We start from the raw sequence: 8,861 nt of genomic DNA, 5'->3' as shown, positions 1-8,861 counted from the left end.
ACATATTGGGTAAGGGAGTGGTAATAAGTAAAACACTTTGAGGTGGAACAGACTGAAAGGAGATGTAGAATACATTAAGTGTTTGGAGAGACATTGAATGCAAGAAAATAAAGTTAGCAATAATAACTATAAAAAAATTGACATACTTCTCAGACCATAATGCAATATAAATTACATGTAATAAAGGGTCATAGAAAGATAAAAAAGATTTGAAAGTTTCTCTGATGAAGGAAATGTCTGAATAAATTGTGGCATGTGATTATGATGGAATTCTATTGTGCTGTAAGAAATGATGAGCAGGATGCTGTCAGAAGAAAACCTGGAAAAATTTACATGAACTTAGCATTAACTGTTTTCAATTAAACCTGTTTAACAAGGAAAATGAATGAGTCATGAGATCACTATGTACTCTGTGGCTTTTTGTGCTGTCCTCTTTACAAAGATTGTTTAAATGAGTTCCACCTAATAATGTGGAAGTTAATGAAAATAGCAACTAAAAATAATAAGAATGATCAATCTCCATCACTTTAAAATTTGAAAAAATGCTTTACAAATATTATTTCAGATGATATGTTATGAATTAGCAGTGTTGTGGAAAGATCATTGTAATTAGACCTGGGTTCATAACCTGACTCTACTACTAATGTAAAATCGATAGAGTCTACAGGGTTTGAGGACCTGGACTTAAATCCTACCTTCATTAACTAGTACTAATGTGATCTTGGACAAGTTTCTTAAACTTCATTTTTATCCTAGACCCCAATTTCTTCATCTGTTAAATAAATTAGTTTGAATAACTGTCCTCTGAGATTCCTTTAGCTCCTATATCTATGATACTATGCCAAATATTAATAACTGAAGGCTGAGATGTTGAACAGAATAAATTTTGAGATCATATCTTATTATAGTTCTATGATAATTTTTAGGTTTGCATGAAGTTTTTCCTTTTTCCCTAAAACCATCTACACCATCCCCTTCTCCTTATACTCTCCAGAGGATTTTGTCTTCTACTTTATTAATAAAATAGAAATCACACATCGTCAACTTTTTAATTTTTCTATACCTCATAACCCCTCTGTATTATTTTTTTAATTTTATTTTACTCAAGCTATGTTCCTATCACCTCTATCCAGATTAGCCACTAGTCATAAAGACTTTCCATATACCATCTCTGTATTCCAAGGTTGCCTCATTCTCTAAGTTTCAGTTAATCAATCAGGTATGTATAATCAGTTGGAGAGTCAACAGGTCATTGGTTGGAGAAGGAAATAACAAACCATTTGGCATCTTTCTTTTCCAAGAAAATCCTAAATGGAGTCAAGAGGAGTCAGATACAACTGAAACAACTGAACAAAAACAAAAAGACACTAATGCCATCTTTTCTTGTATTTTATATCTTGATTCTGACTTTAACTTTAGTCCTTCTCTTTCTTTCCTCAGGTACCAGAGAATATCTGTGTATATTTTAAATGATTTGTTTTACACCTTTGGCCTTACCGTTCTTTATTCTAAATCTTGTTTGGAAATATGGATGACTAAATCTACCTATAGTCTTGTCTCTCTTCAATTAATAAGAGGCATTGTCAACAGCAACAATAATAACAGCAACAAGTAGTATCTTAGACTAGAACTGCAGAATAGAAATATGCCCTTATTCTTGCATGTCCTCAATTTATTTTCTATTTTTCCTGCTTTCAATTCATAATAATCATGCCTTCTTAGAAATTAGCATGTTGTATCTTGTGAGTACATTTTGACACCAAAATTTTAGACCTGAATTCTTCCTTCACTCTTTTAAGATGTCATGCTAATCATCCAAGAACAGAATAGCATGGAAAAGATTATAGAAGTTATGTGATCCAATGCCCTTACCTCACACAAGAAAAGACTGAAATTCAAAGAGGGTTTGGGACTGAAATACCTGAGTCAGCATTTCCCCATGCAATTTCCAATTCTGCCATAAAAGAGGCAACATCTTATCCTAAAGTTAAAGGTTCAACTGGTCCCAATGACTTTACAAGCTTGAGGATGAAGCTACATATTCTGATGCAGTTGATGAATAAGTGAACTTTGATGATTTCAGATCACCAAAGCAAAGCAGATTGGAACAACACTTTGGATTGCTAGGAGTTTTGCCAGTATTGTGATGAGCCAGCCAACTCTCTAAGCCAACCACTTTTTCTTTACCAGAAATCTAATTTTTTGAGAGAGGGGAGAGGAAATTAAGCAATATGAAATTTCCTAAGGACTTTAACATTGGCAGAGTCACAATGGTTCCCAAATTGATGGCTCAGTAATAACAATATTCACAAAGATTGGCATTTTCATGACACTTTGCTATTTACATGGAACTTCCTCATGTATACCCAGGAGGTAGTGACAATATTATTATCACAGCTAATAGATAGGAGATTGAGGTTTAGCTTTTAACATCTATATGGCTGTCTTATTGAACATATGAGTTTCTGCAAATTCTCCCCTCCAGCCCATAATGTACATTCCTTCTTGGATAAAATTAGATTGCTTAAAATAGCAATAAAACATAAATAACTCATGTTCTTGGCTGATTAGCAAGGAAATTTCCCCTGGGAATGAAATTATGTAGAACTACTGAATCAAGAGTAGTTTTATTTCTAAAGCTTTGAACTACTTATTATTCATGAATATATATATATGTATATATATTTATATACATATATATATATATAAAATGAGTTCCTAGAGGGCAAAGAATATCTCATTCCTATATTTGTGTTCCCATTATGTGGCATGAGATAGGTGATAAATAATGGTTTACCTGATTGATTGATAAGGCTATCCAAAAAAAGGACTATAATATAGTAGGAAAAAAGCACATAATTTAAATCTATAGGAAAAACATCTGCTCACCTCAGGCCTCAGTTAACTAATTTGTAAAATGAAGATATTAATATTTACTTTTCTAACTTTATAGATTATTGTGAGGGGGGAAAAGTTCTGCAAAAGACTGAAAGAACCCAAAAAATGCAGATTACTATTAAGTTTGCAGTTACAGTATTTTACTATTATTTTCTCTAGATTAAATTTTACTTTTTTTATGAACAGAAATCTGCTTTCTCTCTCTCTTACCCTCCACTGGATTAAAAAAAGGAAAAAAATTGTATAAAAATGGATACATTCAAGTAAAACAAATTCTCGCATTGGCTATGTCCTAGAACCATATATCATTATGCAACATTTGTCTAAATCAATGAACAATCACCAAACACTTAATTATTAAGCACTTTGTATGTACTAAGAACTGTGCTAAGTGTTGATAATATAAATAAAATCAGTTGCTTCCCTCAAGAAGATTACATTTCTAATGGGGGGGGGGACAATAAATGAGGGAGGGTGATGAAGTTACCTAGCACAAGGACATAATAAAGAAAGTCTGGATCAGTCAGAAAAGGAATGAGTGATGCATTGCAGGCTCCATCATGAAATCTTGTGGAATCATGGCTTGTTTTACACTGATAAGAAGACTAGTCTTTTAAAGTTGTTTTTGTTAAATTAATATGCATATTCTTCTATTTTACTATGTAGCAATTCATTCAAGTCTCAGATTTCAATGAACATATTCTTTTTTGTCATTTCTTTTAGAACAAGACTTTTTCATCTCTCATATACTAAATTCAGCTATTCTACAACTGATGGACACCTTTTTATAAACCAATTTTAAATAATGAGAAGAGTTACTATAACTATTTTAGAATATATAGGCCCTTTTTCCATTTTTTAGATTTCTTTGGGGCATGGTCCCAGGAGTGCATTGCTTACTCAAAAGGGTATGCATAATTTTCCAGAATAGTTGGACCAATTCAGAACTTTAATATGCATGTTTATCCTTTACCATTCCCATTGTTAATTTTCCTTTTTTGTCAACTTTGCCATTCTGATGCATGAAAGGTAGAACTTCAGAGTTGTTTCATTCGTATCTTTTAATTATCGATGATTTTTTAAAATATAGCTTTGTCTAGAATGAATTTCTTCTATTTATTACTGTCTGTTCCTACCATTTGACTAGCAAATGGGGAATGATTTCTTATTCCTAAAACTGAATCAGTTCTTTGTATATATTGGAGAGTGTTGTTGTTGTTGTTCTTGAATATTTTCAATCATGCATGCCTTTTGTGACTCCAATTGTGGTTTTTCTGGACACATACTATAGTGTCTTATCATTTCCTTCTCCAGCTTATTTTATAGATGAGGAAACAGAGGCAAACAAATTGCCCAGGATCACAGAACTAATGTGTCTGAGTCTTTCTGAGATAACATTGTGCCATTTAACTTCCCAACATTGTGCCACCTAACTGCTCAAGTCTGATGAGACAATAAAAAATATAATTAGCTCATTCTCCATGTCTCTGTTTTTTCTTCTCTTTTAAAAAAAAACTTATTTAGTATTTTTTTGTCCTCAGTATCATATAAGTACAATTTCTATCACTGGTTTTTAAAACTTTAAGTTTCAAATTCTTTCCCCTTTCTTACTCCCCAGGATGTTTTCATTGAGGAAAACTGTTCAGTGATTAAATAGATATTTGATCACTGGACCCAGCCAGATTGGTCCTTAGGAGAAAGTGAGGTTAGTGACTTGGCACAGCCCTCTCTAACTTAAATTCAATTCACTTGCATGTCATGTCATCACATCCCTGAAGTCATGGTCCTGTTTGAGAACAACAATTTAATATGTCTTGTAGAGTCTAGTCATGCAAAAGATTTCCATATTAGTCATTTTGTGAAGGAAAATATACCAAAAGGAAAACCCTTCAAGAAAAATAAAGCAAAAATATATGCTTAAATCTGCATTCAGACATCATCAATTCTTTCTCTGTGGTTGGATAGCATTTCTCTTCATACATTCTTTAGTGATGTATTGAATCATTGTATTGCTGAGAAAAACTAAATAATTCATAGCTGAATATCTTATAATATTGCTGTCACTTTATACATATCACATTTTACTTTTTACATTAGCACATGTAAGTTTTTCTAGTTTTTTTTGAGCACATCATTTCTTGTAGCTTAATAGTATTCCATCATAATCACATACCACAATTTATTCAGTCATTGCCCAATTGACGGACATTCCCTCAATTTCCAATTATTTGACACCAAAAAAGAGTTGCTATAAGTATTTGTACATATAGATACTTTTCCTTTTTTAAAAATCTCTTTTGAGATACAAACTTAGTAGTGGTATTCCTAGGTCAATGGGTATGCATGATTTTATGGTTCTAAAATATTCTAAAGAATGGTTGAATCAGTTTACAATTTTACCAACAATGCATTAGTACTTCATTTCCCCACATTTGTCATTCTCCTGTTCTCTTGTATTAGCCAATTTAATAGATATGAAGTAATACCTCAGATTTGTGTTAATTTGCATTTCTCCAACCAATAGTGAGTTGGAGCATTTTTTTTAAAATAAGGCTATAGATAGCTCTGATTACTTCATCTGAAAAATGTTCATATTTTAACATTTTTCAATTGAGGAATGGCTCTTATTTTTATGAATTTGACTCAGTTTTCTATAAGTTGAGAAATGAAGCCTTTTTCAGAGAAACTTGATCCAGTTTTTTTCTTAGTTTCCATTACTAACTATATCTCTTCCATACTACTTCCCACTCCTCTTCTTTCACCCTGACTCTCCCAAAAAGTTGTTTTGTCTCTGACCACCCCTCCACTAATTTGCTCATTCTTCTATCATCACCCCCCCCCTCCCTTCTCTTTATCCCCTTCCTCTCCTACTTTCTGTAGGGTAAGATAGATTTCTATGCCCAATTGAGTGTGTAAGATATTCCCTCTTTGAGCCAATTCTGATGACAGTACAGTTCACTCACTCTTCCTCACTTCTCCCCTTTTATCCTACACTGTCAAAACTTTCATGTATCCTTTATGAGAAATAATTTACCCTATTCTACCTCTCTTTTCCTTTCTCCTCCTTATAGTCCTCTCTCACCCCTTAATTTTGCTTTGTAGATATCATCAATTCACATTCAACTTATTCCTATTCCTTATCTCTGTATATACTTCTTCCTACTGCCCTAATGTGTTACCAGAATCAACTTCCTAAGTAGGAATGTAAGTAACTTAACTTTATTAAGTCCCTTTCATGCTTACCCTTTTATGTTTCTCTTGAGTCTTATACATGAAAGTCAAATATTTTAATCAGTTCTGCTCTTTGCATAAAGAATGTTTAAAATTCTTTTATTTCATTGACTATTGATTCCCCCCCCAAAAAAATTAGGCTGACTTTTGCTAGGTAAGGGATTCTAGGTTTCAATCCTAACTCCTTTGCCCTGTGTAATATTACTTTACAAGGCTCCCAATCTTTTAAATTAAGAAACCACTAAATCTTCTGTTGTTAGGTTTTTCTTTTTGACCTAGGAGTTTGGGAATTTGGAATATTCCTGGAAGTTTTCATTTTGAGATCTTTTTGCAGGAGATTATTGTTGAATTATTTCAATCTATATTTTACCCTCCGGATTTCCTTGATAATTTTTAGGAAGACACTGTTTAGGCTCTGCTTTTGTTCAGGTAGTTAGTTGAATAAAGTTTAAATTATCCCTCTTGGATCTGTTCTCCAGATCAGATGTTTTTCTAATGAGATATTTTAAATTGGCTTCCATTTTTTCATTCTTTTTGTTTTGTTTTATTGTTTCTTGACTTCTCATAGAATCATTAACTTCCATTTACTCAATTCTACTTTTTAAGGAGTTTTTTTAAAGAGTTTTGTGAGTCTTTTTCTATTGACCAATTCTTCATTTTTAAGGCATTTTTCTTTCTTTTCATTGTTGTTTTTTTTTTTTGGACCTCTTTTACCATTTGGCCTAGTCTGTTTGTAAAGGTGTGATTTTCTTTTCTTTCTTTCTTTTTTTTTTTGCAAGGCCACACAGCTAGGTAATTAGTGTCTGAGACCAGATTTGAACTCAGGTACTCCTGACTCCAGGGCCAGTGCTTTATCCACTGCTCCACCTAGCTGCCCCATGTGTGATTTTCTTAAAAATTTTTGTGTCTCCTTAAACAAGATGTTGACTTGGTTTTTTTTACTATTATTTTTCATTTCTCATATGTATACATATAGATGCATATATATATATATATATAAATAAATTTAATCATTTTAACTCTTGCTATTTATTTCATTTCTTCATTTTTTTAGTTCCTTTGTTGATACTGAACAAATACTTATTCACTTGAATTGTATGACCTTAAGGAATATTTAAATGAAAGACTTTTTGAAGCTGTGATCTTCATTTGTGACTATAACAATAATTAAACATTATTCTATGGAACTTATTTAATGAGTTTTTATTAAATCTGGCATATTTTAAAAACCACTAGGTTTGGATTCAGAAGACTAAAGAAGAAGAATAAACCTAATTTTCTTATTTATTAAAATGGCATAGAAAAGATGAGTTCCAAATATAAATCCCATCATACTAAATTGAATTCTGACTCTTTCTTGTTGTCTAGATACTGTATATATATTTTTAGTAGCTAAAGGAAAATATTATTAAAACGAGTTTGGCACTTGAGAATTTCTAAGAGAATTAACACAATGTCTTTAGGACAGAAATAAAAATAGAACAGAAATCAAACTATAATTAAAGTACACCATTAACTCACAATTGGGAAGAACATATTATGGTCCTTAATGTCTATGTAGATTTGAGTTTCTAAGTTTTTATCATTATTATTTAATGATCACTTAATTTATTTTTCTTTTTAATTGCTACTCCATACCAAATTATGGAAGAATTCCAATATAAGTGAATTTTAGAATTCAAACTTTCTTCAAGATTTAACTCATGTACCCATTATAGAAAATTTCCTCCTGAAACATGTTTATGTGCTTAGATCATGAACTCTCTATAGGAGAACCCTCCTGGTCCATTTGTTACTTCCATATTTACATTTAAATCTATCAGTTGAATGTAAGCTCCTTCAGGATCTGTTATTTGTTTCATTTTTTTTTTTGTTTTATTTTGACTTTATGTCCCTAAAATTCACCATAATACTTTATAAATTTAGTGAAACTTCAGTAATGTTTTTTTAACTAGGCTGGGCTATCTCACTCCTCAGAGGAGAGTCCCAAATAAGCCCCCTCTCTCTCTCTTTCTCATTATTCTAATTAGCTCCTAGTCCCATTCCTAACTGCTGTTGTTCCTCTGATGGGCCAAAAGAGAAAGGCAGCAGTGATTTATGTCAGTATATCCCTGGTTGCCACATCATTTTATCCTTTTCTTTCCATTGCAACAGAAACACCAAAATGACCTCCTGAGTGAAAGTAATCTTCCACTAAACTCAGAAATCTCTCTGACAGTTACCACTAAGGGACAATGTATGAATTATATACCACATCTATCAAGTTATACTTCTAAAGGAGAAAGATGTATCCCTAAATTTGTTCTCACTTTCTTCATAGCTCTTCATATAGTAGGGATTCTTCCTTGGGGGAGATAGCATAATATAAAGAAATGAGCTTTGAACTAAGAGTTAGAAGACATGGCTTCAAAACTCAACTTTTTATTAGTTTATTAGCTTATAATTTGTTCTGTAATTATTGACCAGTCATTTGCACTTTCTCTGCCTAATTTACTTTATACATAAATTTGCAATAAAAATATTTGAGCTCCCTCTTCCACAGGTATGACAATTAGGTAATATTGCTAGATATAGTAGATATAACTCCAGGTCTAGTGTCAAAAAGATCATCTTCCTGATTTCAATTCTGGCCTGAGACACGTTTTAGCTGTGTGAAACTGATCAAGTCATTTAACCCTGTTTGCTTTAGTTTCTTCATCTGTAAAATGAGCTGGAGAAGGAACTGACAAATC

This window comes from Macrotis lagotis, chromosome 1 (assembly GCF_037893015.1).
Source record: "Macrotis lagotis isolate mMagLag1 chromosome 1, bilby.v1.9.chrom.fasta, whole genome shotgun sequence".
Classification (NCBI taxonomy): Eukaryota; Metazoa; Chordata; class Mammalia; order Peramelemorphia; family Peramelidae; genus Macrotis; species Macrotis lagotis.
This window is presented reverse-complemented; position numbering follows the sequence as displayed.